Raw genomic sequence first — 17930 nt, 5'->3', positions numbered from 1 at the left:
TATTGCCTTGAAGAAAGCAAAATGCTTTTGCTCTTGCTTCTCCAGTCATGCTCAGTAAATACGGACACAGGTCCTGTGACAGGCCCTTGTTTACTGCCTAATTCTTTTTACAGGCAGCAGGTATTAAGCAAGCTTCTTGCAGCAGCTGTTCTGGGAAACACTGGCATGACTGTAATCCTCCCAGATTAAGTACTCCTAGGTATTTACTGATTTTCACTACACACAGCTGAAGAGGCTCCAAGTCACTCCAGCCAAACTAACCTTGTGAGTAGCCAAATGTAGAAATGAAGAAAAATGTGTGTTCAGGATACAAACTTTAGATTAAATGGGAAAAATATCCAGATCAAGAACCTTTTGTGTGGGGTACCTAGGGAGGTTTGATTTAGCTCTTGAACCTTTTTCAAAATGTGAGTTGTTTTTTTTTTTTTTAAATTTAATTCAGCTTTTGAAATGTGGACTATAATCTCAAAATAGAAACATACATGCTAGTACCTCAAAAAGATAAATTGATTTTTAAGTTCAAACTACTTTTCAGATTCTGTGTCATACTTTTATAACCTTGAAGTTTAGGGTTTGGTTATTTTTTTTGTTCATTTATTTGCAAGCAACTATTGAAGTAAAATTTTTGCTGAAAAACATTGCCCAGCACTGGAAAATCACTTTGAAAAAATAATATAATGAAGAATAGTCTAAAAAAAATAATAAAAAAAACTAACAAATACCCTGCTCGAAGATGACCACAAATATAATTAATCTATACTTTAGTAGATAGATCAGTTCCTCATAATAGCTTAATCTAATAATCAGGCTGACTAAGGACATTGTATCCTTTGGTAAAAAGATGAATGCAAGAAATAGCTGTCTGCTAAAGTCCTGGTTCACTGGCTTCTGTCAGACACTTAAGTTTCATATTGCAATATCAGTTTAATAATAATAATAAAAATATAATATTACAATTGTTGTTATCATCATCATTATCAGCATTGTTATTATTATTTTAATACTAGGCTGTTATAGCTTCCTAGAGTTTTATGGATTAAGCTGATAGTGTGCTAATTGCTGTAGGTAAAATTCTTCATTCATTATTTTATAGAAAATCAGATGATTTTGAACAGCCAATTTTTATGATCTTTGTAATGAATTTAGAAAAGGTGGAACTCAACATTTCCATCCACAGTCTTATGTGAGATGCTTACATTTGCCCATCTGACTTGTGAATGAACTAGAAACAACAGGAGCACAGAGACAGCTGAACTTCCAAAGGCTGGGTGAGATTTCAGGGAAGACTAGAGAACTGTTGCCACATAAATTCACTTAATTTTGTAGAATCAGATCACACTGGATATGGAAAACACATAGACACTATGAGGTTGTGAAGCATCTTGTATGTATGATCCCCTGATACAAACTATTCTGAGGTTAACATTCTTTTTCAACCTTCTCTGCTCACTCTTCAGACAATGCAGTATCTTTGATCTATGCTTCCTTCAGGTTTCTGTGTTATTTGACTTGCTCTCACCTGGCCATGGTTTTGCAAAGGCAGAAAGGCTAAAATACTGAAGTCATCACTATCACAGGCCTATTATGAATAGTTCACCTTTCATGATATGAAACAAACTATAACCAGTACTTGGAAATTTTCTAATTTCTTCCTTACTATGGTACTGGTTTACATTTTCTTCCCATTTATATTGATTTTTCTACTGTTTAAATGTTCAGAATGTGTGCACTGAATGTGATGAGGTCTTGCTGCTACCTTGTACACAGGTCTTTACTCAGCTCTACAGCCCTAGCAGCTCACAATTGCACTGTGAGTCTCTAGTACATAGTCTTGTCACATTCAGGTCTTTAGCATTCAACCCTTTCAACAAACTTTTAGTACTGCCAAAATGAATTTTCTCATTTCTCATAGTATTTAATTTTCCTCCTTGTCTGTCTCTAACAAAAGGCTATCTAGCCGCTTCTCTATGGCATCCCCATCTTTCACTACAGTGACAATGACTTCCAACTTTGTGTTGTCATGTTTTATCAGATCCCTTCTGTGTTTCTGTTCCAAAGTCGTAATGAAAACATTGCATGAAGCTAGTCCAAGCTTAATCCTCCAGAAATTCCCCTGTAATATCCATATGATCCAAGGCTTCTCATTTAGATAATCATCTCCTGTTTAAGCTACTCCTTAGCCAAGTTTCGGTTCTTGTATTAATTGTATCCAGGCCAAGAAATTTCTCTGGTGATCCCATCTCAAATACTTTACTAAAGGCCAGATATGTAACTTTATTTACTGCATTTGTATCAATAGAAATTGAATTCCTTTATCAAAAGAAAATTGAGGATGGCTGCCTTGTGAGACTGATTCTTTTGCTGCATATTTGTTTTTTCTGTGTTTTTTTTTTTTTCTGCGTGTGATTCTTCCCTCCATGATGTAGCCTCTGCATTGATTGATCCTTTCCCCACTCTTTATAGACAGTATGCAATATTTTCTTCTATAATGTCTCTAACATCTTCTACGATGGCTGTGCCACATTGGAAAGCATTAATTTCTATCTTGCTCAAGGTCTGTTCTTAAAGATATCTATTCACTGGAACAACTGGAAAATATCAGTAATACTAATAACTGTCTTCCAACCTCTACGGAAAATTCATGGAGTCATAGAATCATGGAATGGCTTAGGTTGGAAGGGACATCAAACATCATTTATTCTGCCATAGGCAGAATTGATCTCATAAATCTACATTATTAGAAACTATTAAACAAATAGAATAGAATGGAATGGAATGGAATGGAATAGAATAGAATAGAATAGAATAGAATAGAATAGAATAGAATAGAATAGAATAGAATAGAATAGAAGTCACTGGTCTAGGGTAAAGAGCTATAGCAGGAATATAATAAGACTTGTGTCACACATTCTCTTCTCTGACAGAAAAAAAATCAGGTGAAGCCTGGAGCTTTACTTCTGCCTGACACCAGAGAGTGTGACAGGAGTTCCAGCTAAGTTAAAAAAGGAAAAATACAATAAATTTTTTTGCCAAAATTTGCTGCCAATAAACCTCTTTTTGTGACTAAAATTCTGGAGTCATATATATTTTTACTGTTGTCATAAGGCATCCCTGACTTTCTCATCTTCATCTAGCATCAGTAAGACTAAAACGGTATGATAACAAATCACTATGGTAAGTGAGTTTGAAGATGAAGTCTTTCCAGTCATGGGAAACTGGAAATTGTGTACTTAGCTGTAACACAAAAAAGGTCATTAGGTTACTGTCAGCAGCGATGCAAAAGATGGTATAAATTAGATCTGGGCTTTGTGGAAAATGCAAAACATGGAGGCACTTTCAAAACCATCACAATAGTAATGTATTCAGTTTGTTTTTATCCTGATAATGACTTGTATCTTGATCTGTTGTAGAGAGCTGAGTGCAATAAACTCTTAGCTGTTCTAACTCCTGTCAAATTAAAACCCAAAGCTAGGTGAGATGAATTTCATCCTTCATCCTAATTCTAAATGCTACCATTCATCTGGAATAAGATTTGTTATAAAAGTTCACTTTAGTGAAAAACAGGAAAAAAAAAAAAAACACCAGAAAAAATGTGAGGTTATCATCCATCTTCACTGCCCTAGGAACATGTGTGTGACATCAGGTGTGAAGTCGTCTGGGTATAATGTACACTGATAGTTGACATCATAGGAGCCAAAGGGAAGAATTAATAATTCAACAGAATCCGTGCAGCAGTGAAAATAAAATACAAGAATTATATTAATCTATTTTTGAACAATTGATGTTAGAGTTAATCAATTAGCCACACAACATAGATAATAGTCATTATACTAAGACATCACACAAAGGGAGTAGGTGGATTTTTGAAGAGTATCAAAGAGATTTAGACACCTAAATACATGGGCATCTATTATATATTCACTACATTTTTATATAACCACAGACTAATTTCCTTGACTAGCATATACTGACAGGGTTCAGTTGAGCTGAGTGGAATTAAACAGTTTTATGAGAGCTGACCAGTAATTCCTTGCACTTTGCAGAATATATATATGTTAAAAGAAACCTTTCTACCATAAAATTTTCCTTGAACATCTCCTTCCTCTCTTGAACATACACATGATGATCTCTGGTCTTCTTTTATAACTGACTATAAGGTGATGAGGGAACTTTATTGTTCTTTTGTTTCCTTTCAAAATCTGTGATTTTTTCCAAAATGTTTGCACTGGGCACTTGCACATGTGAGTTCTGCTAACTTTATTATTACATGGGAGAAAATAAACAAACTTGCATGGAAACAGTCCTCTGTGAATAATGAAAAATGCTTAAAAGTACCCCTACAACCTCTAGTCATTAGACTCAAATTTCCAAATGAGGCAGCTTGAAATCTAATGTGAGCTCCTAGATTTCTGCACTGCACTTTGATAATTTTAGCTGACATTCCTGCACATTCTTGGACATTTACATACTTTATAGAATTGCCATTGTAGAATTATTTCTTCACACTTAATCAGAGTAAAAAATAAAACAGAACAACAAACAAATGCAAAGAAACAATAAAACAAACAAAAACCATATTTATTTAATGCTTTCCCTCAATATTTTGCTGCTTCTTTATATGTCAAACCATCACTAGAAATGGAAAACCTTCAAACAATCAAAGGTGACAAAAAATGCTTCTGATGCTGTAGCTATTTTATTTTTTTCAAATGAAGCTGTCAGGAAAGTGCTGACAAATGCAAAATTTTGGTAACACAATAGCTTAAATAATTTCGAACGTTTTACTGTAGCCCAAACACCTTTTAGATTTACAAATGTAACAAAAAAAGGCAAATCTCTAATATAAATTATGAGAAACAAGGTACTGATTCAGGCATTTATTGCATTGTCACTGTTGGGAACCATGAAATGAGACATGTGAGTTACTGGATTTGTTTGTAGGCACTTGGGAAAATTCCATCATCACAAATATTGTTCCCTTGGGAGTGATCAATGTGGACTTGGATTTTTTTAACTAAACCGAGATAGACATTGAACGTTTCACAGGATCATAGGATCACAGGATGTTAGGGGTTGGAAGGGACCTCTGGAGATCATCAAGTCCAACCCTGCTGCTAGAGCAGGACCATATCCAGATGGGTCTTGAAAGTCTCCAGAGAAGGAGACTACACAACCTCTCTGGGGAGCCCGTTCCAGTGCTCCATGACCCTCACGGTAAAGTTCCTCCAAATGTTGAGGAAGAACCTTCTGTGGTGTAATTTATATCCATTTCCCCTTTCCCTTGTTTCAGTAAAAGTCTGGTTTGTATTGAACCTTCTGTTGGAAGAAGAGCCTTGCAAGGGTGAATTTGAATGTAGCTTAGGTATTTGTTCTTTGTACTGAGAGAAAAATTCCAAGACTACTGGATCCCATCCTATCAATCATTCTATCAGCAAAATATTTTTTCTGATTTTTTCAGGCTATGGAAACAGACTACAAACTAAATCAGGGAAGCTTCTCAACTATATCATCAGTATTGTGTGAAACTGTAAATATGTCTACCGAGATTCCTAGAGTAGAGGGATTTCATGATATAAGGGTGTTTTTTTTTTTATTATTATTATTATTTCCAGCATGGGATGGGCTAAGCATTTTCATCCCTGATGGGTTGCTCCTCTTTTCACTGTCAGCACAGATGGCTACAAACTGAAGGAAGAGTCGTGGGTGTTTTGTGTTCCTAATAATGGCTCTGCTCTCAGCCTAATAAGTCTCACAAGTTACCTATGTCAAATCTCTCTACATATACACTGCAATATGTAAACAATGGCATTACCTTTCCCTGGAAATGTTCCATATGTATCAGTTAATAGGATCAAATTTTTTTTCACACATTTTGCAATCTGTTTATTAATTTGTTACTCAGGATACTTTGCAAACTGAAGTGTTTCTTATAAGAAAATATTAAGGAACTTGAAAAGATGCTAGTTTACCATGAGAGTGGTTACAAAATTTTTAAGATTGGCATTCTAAACAATTTGATTACTTATCTCTTGCCTAGGCTTCTTGTTTCCTGTTACAGGTTCTTGATAAATGATGAGAATTCTACGTAGATCCTTTGAGTATAAACAAGACTCTCTGTTGCAGCAAATGATTCAGGGCCAATACTCTGTGATAAAAAAAGAACGGCCTCCAGTACCTGATAAAATACATTAAAAAAAAAAAGAATGGCCTCAAGTACCTGAGGGGGCTACAAGGAGGGTGCAGAGGGGCTTCTGCCAAAGGGATAGGTTGAGGAGCAGTGGTCTGAAACTAGAGAAGAGTAGATTCATATTAGATGTTAGGAATGAGTTCTTTACCATGAGGGTGGTATAAGACTAGAATACGCTGCTCAGGGAGGTAGTTGAGGCTCCATCCTCTAAGATGTTCAAAATCAGGCTTGACCAAGGTTCTAACCAACTTGATTTAGTAGAGGATGTCCCTGGTCACTGAAGTTTATCCTGAAATAGAGGTCTATACTTAATTTTACAACAATAATAATTGTGAAACTTGTCAATTCAAATGTGAAAGATTAGTAAGGTTAGGAGGAATAATAATAATAGTAAAAATAAAGAAAAGAAAAAAGAACCAGTTGTTTACAGGATGGCAACCTGTTGAAAATAATGTTAGGAAATGATCATTTTATCCTATCTTTTTGATACTTCATTCAGCCTCTGAAAATTCAAATGTGCCAAAACAGTGGCCCACTGGGACACAGAAGCTCTTAGACAATTTTAAGAATATTGAATAAATGAACTGTCCTGCTCTGATAGTAATGCCAGACAACATGTTATTTACAGACCTCAAATATTTTGAGTGAAAAAGTTAGCCAAGATATGTTCCTTTCATTAAAAGGTCCAGCTATGCTTGCACAGCAAAGTATGTTGTCTGTATATGTGTGATGATGGAAAGGCTTTGGACACATCTAGTTGTCCCCATGAGGTGTTTCAGTCTACAGTATTCATTCTCATCTGACTTAGATAATTGACTAGAATGATTTTGGCATTATATGAGTCAGAATTTAGAAAATAAACTGCATGTTTAGTGTTTCTTCACCTATGATATTTAAATGTGGGCTGCAGAAAGGATCCTAGACAGAATCAGTTCAGGCTAGCTGGTAAGAGCAAGTCACCCAGCTCTTTCTGGATTAGTACACCCCAGGTTGTTGGATTGAAGATGGTGCTATTGGAAATGCAGCAGCAGCAATGGATGGTGTTCACTTGGTGTAACAGTCTACTTTGCACCTGGTGCCACCCACACACAGCAAGTCTCATGCTGGTACAAGACTTCAGCATTCAACAGCATTATCTGCATTCTCCCTTTATCTGATAGAAGATGACATTTTTACATAATAAAGCTCTTAATTTGTTTTTGACAAGATTAACAAGGACTTGTCTTGACATAATTAGAGCTAATTCCATTACTCCTGAGGCTAAGGCTGTGCAACAACAGAGTCTGACAAGATTTATTCGTAAACATAGATTCAAAAATATTCCATTCAAAAATCTGGTTTATGAAGGTTTAATAGATATGTGAATGCAAAAGCTTTATATACAAATTGTTTTATTAGAACACATTGTGAAGGGAAAACATAGTGTAATGGAGTATGATGGTTATTTCTCACAGATTTCTCTATTTCTGGGCTAAATCCCATGCCATCATACTTTTGCATATCCAGTGCTAGAGAGAAATCAAATTAGCTTTTCTGTGGAACTCCTGAAATATACACTCTGCTAAGGTTAAAACTCTGCCTTCAAACTCCTATGTAAAACTCACTTGTTTGACTAAGTTATTTTGAATGATTAGAGCATAAAAGGAAGTATTTATAAGTAAGTCAGATAGTTTTAAAACAAAAATATTTGTTAAGACTCTTCCAATTACTGCTGTCAAACTCCATAGGAATAGGTGCAATGTAGGCCTTCATTTAAAACTTCACTGAGTCATTGCCTCTTTACTGGAGAAAAAGGGACTTCAGAATCATAGATTTATAGAATGGTTTGGTTTGGATGGGACCTTTAATGATCACGTAGTCCAGCTCCCCAGCCATTGTCAGGGGTGTCTCTCAGGAATGGATCATGGGAGGTTTTCTCACATGAAGACATACTGTCAAACTTGAGGAGGCCATTTTAGTTGCAAATGACATATTTGGGGTGAGTTTTTCAAGAGTATGCTTGCATGAAACTGCCACTGGCTTTTCTATTTTCCTGTGACTATTCACTGTTGGATACCTGCTACTGATACAGATGGGCCTTTGCTTTGTTCTGAGGTTCTGGAAAGGATTTAAATATATATATATATAAAATTCTTTTAATTAGACATTATGTTTAATGTCTTCCTGTTCTGATAAAAATGTAAAGGGTGAAGCTTGTGGAAAAAGTTCAAAGCAGGCTTGAAATTCTGACTTCCTAGTACTTTATATGGTAGTTTAACACAACTTGCAAATTCAGTAAAACAAATCTTGCCTGAATGTGGGCTATTTGGTAAGCCAGACATATACTTGGGAATATGACAGCCCATGAACAGGTGACCACGCTGCACTAATGCCAATGAAGGAAGCAGGCCGTTTTGACAAGTTTCCTTCTGCCCTTCCCAACTTTGCTGGTCTGTTTAGAGTCAAAGGGAGTAGACCTTCTAAAAGTCCTATTTTGACATTTCTGGAGCAAACAGCATGCTCTGACCACTTAACTATAATTGCTTATGTTCTCAGTGCTTCAGTAGGAACCACTTCATCTGGTGCTTTAATCTCAGTGCTACAATAGTGCATTTGGCTTAGAATGAAAGAACAAAAGGAAGTGTCTTGAGAGTGTGGAGCTATGAAGTAACCACATGTAACATTTCTGAGGTAAAGCACATTTGTAAAGCTTCTGAGTGATCTCTTGCTAAAAAGAGAACACATCCTTGTACAAACAGTATTCCCTTCTTAAACGTGAGTACAGCTGTCCTAGTCTTGATCTTATCCAACTGTATTGAACATTTTCTTTGTGATAAATGTGACTTAACTTCAGGTGTTAAACAATTCTCCTCTAGTTTTTTTCTAAGACTTGTTTTTAACTACAGATATGAAACATTAAATCTTCAAAACTTTATACCAAAATTCTGCTATCAGCTTATTTTATTATTAAATGGTTACAAGGAAGCACATACTCAGACTGAAAAACTGTCTGTGAGGAAAATCCCTGTGCTGCTTGAAAGAAAAAGAGTCTGAAGTTAGCATTCACCGCTAGAAGGAGATGACAGGTGATCTTAGAAGGCACTTTGAGCATCTGAACGCAGCAAAATTAAGGATTTTGAGCCATCATTTAGGTGCCACTAACATTCAGCAAATTCCCACCTAACCCTGTAGGTACCTTAAATGCCTCATTTAACAGATTAAGTGGTTAGTCCCAGGACTTTAGCAATATGAGGCTTTTTTTCTTTCCTTAATGGATGAAAAGTAGCTCCTGCAGGCATACTCAAGTGGCTTCTGCTCTGAAATGCCCCGCAGGGCAGATCCTTATTCTCAGCAGGGAATAAAAAGGGGAATAGTGGGCATTAGTCTCCCCCATGGAATCCTTTCTGGTAATTCCACATAATTTCCTGGGTGACGTCTAAACTGAGAAATTCCAGAGCAGAAAAAAGTTCTTCATCTGAGTGTAAATCTTAGCCTGTCCTAACTCTACATGAAAGTGGGGTTTAAGAACACCCCAGACATCTCCCAAATCTTGTTTACTGGGGAAAGATAACTGAGGCACAGGCTGGCTGTCATCTACAGTGAACTTTTAAAAGATCTTTGTTTTGAAACAATGCAGGGTCTTCTGTGATGCAGAGCTACAGGTCAGTTTAGGAGCAGCTTGGAACATTTGCATTTCTGCAACAGGAAATGTCTACTTTGAGGATGTCCAGGAGCAATTGTACTAAACTCATGTCTTTGTCCTCCTGCATGACTTCATCCTCTTGTCTTGCCTAGCCCACCTGCATGACCTGACCCAGCAGATCCACTTTACAAGATGTCTAACTCCAAAATAGACCAATAAATACAATGTTGATACCTTCACATACACTCAATGTATTATTCTGTATGAGATTAAAACTCATTTCATATTAAATAGTTGACTATTAATTTGAGTGGCAAATGGAATGTAGTTTTCTCTACAATGGTGCTTGTGTTTTCATTAGAATTAATGACAAGTTTAATTAAATCATGGGGAGATACACATTCAAGAGAAAATCTCTTATCTGTCTAAATCAAAGATTTTTTTTTTATTAAAAAAGAAAGAGTAAATTTTCTGAAATTATGGAAGTACTCTTTGAAATTAAAAGACATAGATCTAGCAGTCACTTTTTTCCCTTTCTCAGCAGTTCCTGCCATCCTCAAACACCTCCCCAAACCTTTCCCTTCCCTTTCCTCACAGGAATGCTTCAAACCTGAACCTGGGTGGGTGTTCCATCCCTCTGCCCCTTCCAAGGCCCACACCATGAGACACAAGCCATCTCTTTTTGCAGGACTGGAATGGCCCAGCTGTCAGTGTGGGCTGCTTGTGCTGTGCCCACCAGCTGTGCAGAATGGGTGCTCAGCAATGAGTTTAGGAGAGAGACTGAACAAGGAATCTTATTACTGAAATTTACTGAACCAAACATGCTGCTTGGTGAGCCTGAGCTTCAACAAATTGTGTCATGTGCAGATGCGAATTTGGTCCTTTTCACTCCTATTTTTAAATAGACTCATGCAGAGACAACTCAACCTCTGGTGTTACTAAGTGCAAACCTGTTGATAAAAGAACTGAGATGCATTCAGGGCTCCAGAGAAGTCAAGGACACCCCAAACCTTACTTGCCTATTTAATAAACAGAACAAGGAAAATCAATCCAAAAAATCACCTAGCAAAACATTGTGAAGGGCATCTCATTCCCCACCTTGGCAGAAGTCAGTGATGTAGATGCCGTGAATATGACAGCTTTTCTTTGTATCTAGAAACAGTTACAAAAATGCTGTCAGCACGTTTTCATCTAAAAAAAAAAAGGCAGTTTTAGCAGCAGCGATATATTTTAATACAACAAGCAACACTGTTTCAAACAGGGGATGCTTTGATCTAGAGAAATGAACATTTCATTTATCACTATATTAAACAATGTCCTCAGTAAACTTCTATGACTTTTCATCTTGCATGTTAGTTTTGGCATGTCATTTCACAGAATTTTGTAACTAGAACATATGCAATCAAGTAAAAAGTAATAATAGAGATGAAAAAAAAAAAAATCTGTAAAAAGTATTCAAAAGGACTTTCAGAGTTCCATTCAGATCCTTTTAATGCACTTAGTACCTAGCTGCCATAATAACTATACCTGTATGCAGGTTGATAGGTAGCTATGCTTATAATGGTAGACATGTCTTCTACTACTGATTTTCCATCTCTTCCATCTCTTCAAAATTTAAACTGAATGAATCATCTATCAGGTTTAGGTCCTAAAAATAAACTTCTTGGAGAGGTTTATTCCACAAGGCATCAACTCCTGTATTTATAGTGATTCAAACTCTATCTTTTATAATTTTGTATATACTACACTTCCTGCTTCCTTCTGTTCAAATTCCTAAAGTTTAAACAGCCTGTTTTGTCTTCCCCTCGCCCCGCCCCGCCCCCCAAATTTTCTTATTTGGTTAAGTGTAATTGATATATTCATTAACTTCTGCCTCAGAGGAAGAGTCCTTCACAAATTTCTTTGCATAAGGAGGAAATAGATCTCTTTTATGTGCATAAATGTAAGATATTCAAGAATCATCTTTCTTAGATTGTGAAATATAGAGTCTTTTCTTTTTCCCTTTCAAGGTAAAAAACACACTTATCTCCTATTAGCAGTGAGCCAAAAACCTGTCCTGTTCTCATTGTGCTCACACATAATGCATTTTTAAGGTTTTCAATAATGATCTTAATAAACATGTCAGGGAATTAGCTGGTTGTGTAAGTGACTGTGATTAGGTCACTTAAAGGGTAACACAAAATTAGTGAGGCACTGGGAAAAGCTATTTAGAATATTTCAAATTATATAGGTTAAGATATTCAAGCAAACTTTTTAACTACATCCTTTGATGTAAATAGGTCTCCCACTGACAGAAAAATGACAAGCCATCCACATATAATTCAATTTGGTTAGTATAATTTTACATGTTGTTTTATTTGGAATAAAAGACACAACTTTGCAGGATTTCTCATCAAGTCTGCTTTATTTGAATTTCTGTATTTTGGTAGTGCACAGCAGGATAAATATATGCAGCATTACTTTTACTCTTTAAATAATGGAGACTGGCAGTTGACTGGAAAAAAATATGTATTTATGAATAGTGCTTGGTGCTATTCCTTTAGCCAAGAAGGTCAGTGGGGTAGCAGAATTGCAGCTGATAACACCTGATTGTGATGACAATACCATGAACAGTGTCTGTGGATGTCTTTCCTTTTCCTGTATATTGAGTCCACAAATTGCAACCAACTCCTACTGCCCATAAGTGGAACTAAATTGTTTTTTTTTTTCAGACTCTGACAGTTTGGGGATTTTGTTGTTGTTTTTTGCTTGGTTTTTTATTTATTTGTTTGTTTGTTTTCATAGTCAAAATAAAATTAGATTCTTCAAATTACCTTTAATGCAATTTTTTTCCTGGTTTTAATTTAAAATGTGCCATGTTGTTATCGATCAGAATAGAGGGTTAAATGTCATAAAGTATTTACATAGGAAAAATTTTGTGTGTTACATAGAGTTTTCTTATTATTACCGGTATATTTTTATGTTCCAATGTACAGCAGAAACTCTGATCCTTGTACATGTGTGACTGTGGTTGCAGAAAAATAGAACAAGAGGCAAAACTGAGATGACAGTGTGGGTTTGTTTGGCAAACAGAAACAAAATAAAGCAAAGATAAGATCAAATGTATAAAACAAACAAACAAATAAATTATGGCCATGAGCACAAAATACATTATAAACACAGATGATTATTTGACATGTGTTTCTTTCCACTCACAGCCTGAAGAGGATCTGTGTAGAACTGAAGATGGTTCAAAGATCAGTTCATTTGTGAGGATGAAAAGCCAAAGGCTAAAATAATCTCCAAGAAATTAATGCTGAAATCCATATTTTGGTTTGTTCTGAGAAAACCTAACAAACAAACAAACAACAAACCAACAACAACAATCAAAAACCCCACCAAACAACACCCACTTTAAAGGTGCAAAATACTGACATTTTCAAGGTATGGCTTTCACTTCTCATGCTAAGCAGGGTCTGCTTACAGCTAACACGAAATAACCATTCTATACTGAGAATTGTCTCTCTTAAGTCACAGAATCACAGCGGTAAAATAGAAGACTAACATGTTAAATATACTTTAGGTCTAACCTAGTCTTGCAATGGAAAATGAGTAATTTATAGATTTATATTTTGTTTTTTTTTTAATAAATCATTTCACCACTTGGTTTCTTGGAGAAAACACAGTGTATTACTTGGCATAGGTGGTAGCATATTGTGCAATGCACAGCAGAGTTCATACTTTAAGTCCATTGCAATGTTTCAGCACAGCTTCACTGAGGTCAATGCTGCTGCAACAAATTACATTAGCCAAGGATCAGCTATTGAACTGAGCTGCAAATTTAATGTGTAACATGCAGCGGCAGAAAAAAATGCCCTACTCATAATGAAAAAAGAAGAAAGTTTTACATCTCTAGTCAAAAATACTTCTGAAACCAAAGAAATGCTACAGTTATTGTTAATTTTGGTGACTCATGATTAATTTTTCACTAAGCCATCCTAGATATTTGTTTTAGGGGCTTTTAGTTCTAAACACCAGATACAAAACAAAACATCACTTAAGGGTCATGGAAGGGGCAATGTAACATAATAAACCACAGAAACAGAGAAATGAGCAGAGCTACCTGGGAGACCAAAAATACAACAAAAACCTTCCAGAATTCAATGCTGACAGAAAGGTTTGACATGAAGAAGAGAGGAAGAATAACACATTATTTCCCTTCTAATTTTTTTTTAAAATTTAAATAAAAAATAAAAATAAAAAATCACTCAGTAAAAGGATCTAAAGCACCTAAGCAAAATCCTTCTTTCTGGTTCCAGTAATGTGAAAAGCATATAACTTTTCAAAGCAATAACAAACCTTTTCCTCATCCTGGCTCCGGCATATGTCACTTTTTTCATATTTCAGAGGAAGGTACAAGAACTCTTCTAAAGGACACATGCAAAATAATCTAGAAAGGAAGTTCTTCTTAGGAAAATATATGTCATTTTTGAATGGTGCCCTTGCTGAAAAATGGTATAACCTTAAGTCTACTTTCACACATCATCTTTCAAAACATGTATCAGACCATAAATGAAAAAAATGTTAGTGTAGGGTATCAGTTAAGAAAAATATGTGAGGTTTTTGCACTACAGTTTCCTTTACAAATTGGTGAGTTTATGTCTGCCAGAAGATTATCTGCTATTTGGAGAACATATGTAGTACGACAGTTGTAAATTCTATCACATTTTTCTTCTTGAGTACTCATGGACAGGATGCTAAATTTTAAAGAAATACTGCAAGACTAAAAATTTGAGGTCAATGGGTTTAGTTGGCTATAACTGAGTAGATTTTCTACATGTAATTAATTGGCTGATCCTTAGACAATAATCATCTGCTGTTTCCCTGTGACTATTCAATATATTTAGAATCATTCCCTAAAAGTTGAGATTAGCAGTTGAAGAATCCATCCTGTGGCTCATGGATCTCAGATTCAGTCTGCCACAAGTCTTCACCTCCCTTGTTTTGCAAGGCAGTACTAAAATTTAGCTAATTCTGTCTGTTTCACCTATCTTGTTTTAATTATTTTGCAGACCTCTAGCCTGGCATGTTCCCTTTCAGAATGCACAAGAATATCAGTGATGCACTGGGGCTATGGTGCTCCCTGTTTAGAAAGAGGCTTTTGAGTCCTTATCCCCCTGCTGCAGTTGTATCTCTGGAGAAAGAGTGCTGCGAAGGTGTCCTGATGCAAGGTAAATTTCTGCATCAGTCTTGAATGTGGCTCATAGTGTAGTGACTTTAAGACAGAAATTCCCACCTTCATCACTGTTCAGTAGTGTACTACACATGCTCCTTCCCACAACCATGTCTTTCACTCAGTCCCTCTAGATATGGCTTAGGTGTTAGTGCATCCCAGGTTTACCTCATTTTTACAACAGTGTGTTCTTCCACATTTCAGTTTTCTTCACCTTTGGTACTATTTGTCACCTTACCTTAAGATAAAAGACTGTCTCTAATGATTACCTCTAGCAAAAATAGGAAATTCTGTTCTAGAGGAATCTTCCTTGGCTGTTTTTATGTATGTGTCTGCATTTGAAAATTATTGTAACATTTCCTTCTCGTTAAAATTTTTATTATTATTCATTTTAAGTGGAGTTTGCAAAATCTCTCATTGTTCTATCCCAGAAACAAACTTGATGTGCAAAAGCTGTTTTTGATGGCCACACATAAAAGGAGTAGAACTAATAGGTATTGTCAACATAAAACTACTAGTTTGATGTATGGTTTTCATTTTGGCTCATCAGTGGCATGGCATCACAAAACTAGGCTTAGTTTTTTTTTTCAATGACCTCTAAGATAACTGCTTTGGAAAAGGAAAAATGTACGTCTGTATCCACATCCAAAGATATTCCATAAGGCAGTGAACATGGAACCTATTTCTGCCACAGGCACCACAAAACCCTGGAGTAAGTTGCTTCAAATCACTCCAAAAACCACCTAGATCCTTGCCAAGTGTGTTTGTCTTTATAGTTTAATTCTAGATTCAATTAACACAAAGAAAAGGCCATCAAAAGAACAGAGCCTATGTAATTTGCAAAAAGAATTTGCAACTGATGTATCATAAAAAAAAGAATTCGGTTATGTCTCTGGGAGGAATAGAAAGAACCAGAAGTTTTGACAGCTTGCACCTGCAATATGAATTTGTTGCATTTTTAGAAAAGCAAAATACTACATTATGTGTACACAAAGTGCATATCCCTTAGCTATGGTTCTCTTTTGAAACCTAGCTTCTGACAATGCTGCCAAAAGAAACAGCTTTTGTGCTTTCAGACAGCCAACATCTTATAAAACCAGACAGATGAATGATGTTATGTGCAAGGGATGAATAAAAATATCAAAGTTCTGAAGTTTCAAACAGGCTCTGCAGGCCAAGAAAACCGTATTAAAATTCACCCCATAGAAAATAAAAACACGCAACACTGGGACCCATCTGAGCATTTAGTCGTGCTCCAGAAGATAAAGACTTGTGAATGTTCCTCATGCAGAATGATCACTCATTTTGCAGTCCAGTATCCTAACATTTTTAAAGCATGTTGCTACACCAGGCTTGTTTACTAACAATAAAGATGTTAGCCTACAATTTAGGAAAGTTTGATGATGAATGGATATCTATATTGTCCTTTGGAAACAATAGTATTCAAAGCCATCCTCTAGAATTTTGCCTTTTAAATTTGGACAGAACCTTCTACCATTGATAGCAGAAGATTGGAATTTCATTCAAATTACAGACACAAGAATGGTTTTGATAACTCATGATTTAGAGAAATGTATTCAATACAAACAACACAAAAAAGCTTGAGTTAGCACCTAAAAATTGAACTGCATGGATATAATTTTTTTGGTGATATCTAGAGTTAAGACAGTGTACAACTTAAATTAAAAAAAAAAAAACAAACAAACATATTCTGTAGTTTATGTGAATAAAAGAAAGGAACCCACCAGCAGCCAGCAAAGACACACTGCTTTTAAAAATTGCCCCACCAGTAAAATGTACAGGTGAAAATTTTCCCTTTTCTAAGCAGTTGTGAGTTCAAATTGCTTCCACTGATGTGTATAAAACATAAATAATGGTACCATGACTAAAGATTTCAAGAGGAGTTACAACTGAAGTTTAAGATTCTGACAAGCTAGTCACCACAACTTGTCTTTGTGAGGCTTCTCCAAAGAAGTCATCTGACTTCTCTAGAGTAGGATCACGTATTCATTGGAGGTGCCTATTTCCCTTCTTGGACTAATTGCTAGTCTCAGGTGACTGCATCATAATTAATGCTTTACTTTTGGCTTATACTTGCATGGTTGAGTTTTCTGCATGAGCAAGAAGTATCTTAGAGAAAGAGAAAAAAAGAGGTCACAAAATGAATAACTGGAAGTGAAGATACAAAAGTGTGCTTTCACTAGTGTTTTGTTTTCTTGTGTTTTGTTTTGTTTTAACGTGTCTTGCCAAGTGAGAATATATTTTCTTTTATTTTTCAGACTCTTTTACGACAGAGTTGCTCTAATACAGAGTGATCCTGGTGGTAGTCCTCAATGTTGCAATATACATTTTGGAAGAATGCAGGAACCTGGATCAGTCTCTGTCCCTCAATCACATAAGTTCAGCTTGAATATATATTTGAGCTCTTTTGACCTTGCAGATGATGCTATTGTGAATGCTTTATTTGTTTCCTTCATACTTTTTTATTTGTGTTTCATTATTTTCTGTTGAAGATCAGATTCTTAATCATGTTCTCTTGTCTGTCTTAATGAAAATCTTCACAGATATCCTAATGTGATTCTTTGATCCCTTTTGACATCCAAGCACAGGATAGATGCAAATACTCCCTGATAAAGTAAGAAGTTTTCAAGTATTTTAGTACTTCTTAGACATAACCCAGAGTTTCCTAGCATACATCTGGATCTGCTCTGTTTTTTGATTTTGCCGACAATATATTAATGCCTAGTAAACAGTCTATAGGGTCTCATGTATTCAGAGGTATTCAGATGACAAAATAGTTTGCTGTTGTATCTTTGCCTTCCAAAAATCAGGATGATGAAACATACTGCTATGATGGGGTTTGCTATAGCACTACTTTAAACATCAGTCATCTTGATAACAATCACAGT

At 35.7% G+C, this 17930-nt stretch overlaps 1 long non-coding RNA gene across 1 annotated transcript; it reads left to right on the top strand.

Annotated features, from left to right (window-relative positions):
- Positions 1-206: 206 nt before the first annotated feature.
- Positions 207-17930, top strand: LOC137454323 (uncharacterized). Its single transcript, XR_010990584.1, has 4 exons — positions 207-264; positions 13007-13232; positions 14861-15019; positions 17301-17930. It is a non-coding gene; the product is annotated as an uncharacterized lncRNA (long non-coding RNA).

This window comes from Melanerpes formicivorus, unplaced genomic scaffold (assembly GCF_026170545.1).
Source record: "Melanerpes formicivorus ecotype bairdi unplaced genomic scaffold, bMelFor1.0.p_v2 SCAF_3, whole genome shotgun sequence".
NCBI lineage: Eukaryota > Metazoa > Chordata > Aves > Piciformes > Picidae > Melanerpes > Melanerpes formicivorus.
Note: the sequence above shows the minus strand (reverse complement) of the source record. Positions and strands in the feature narration are given on the sequence as shown.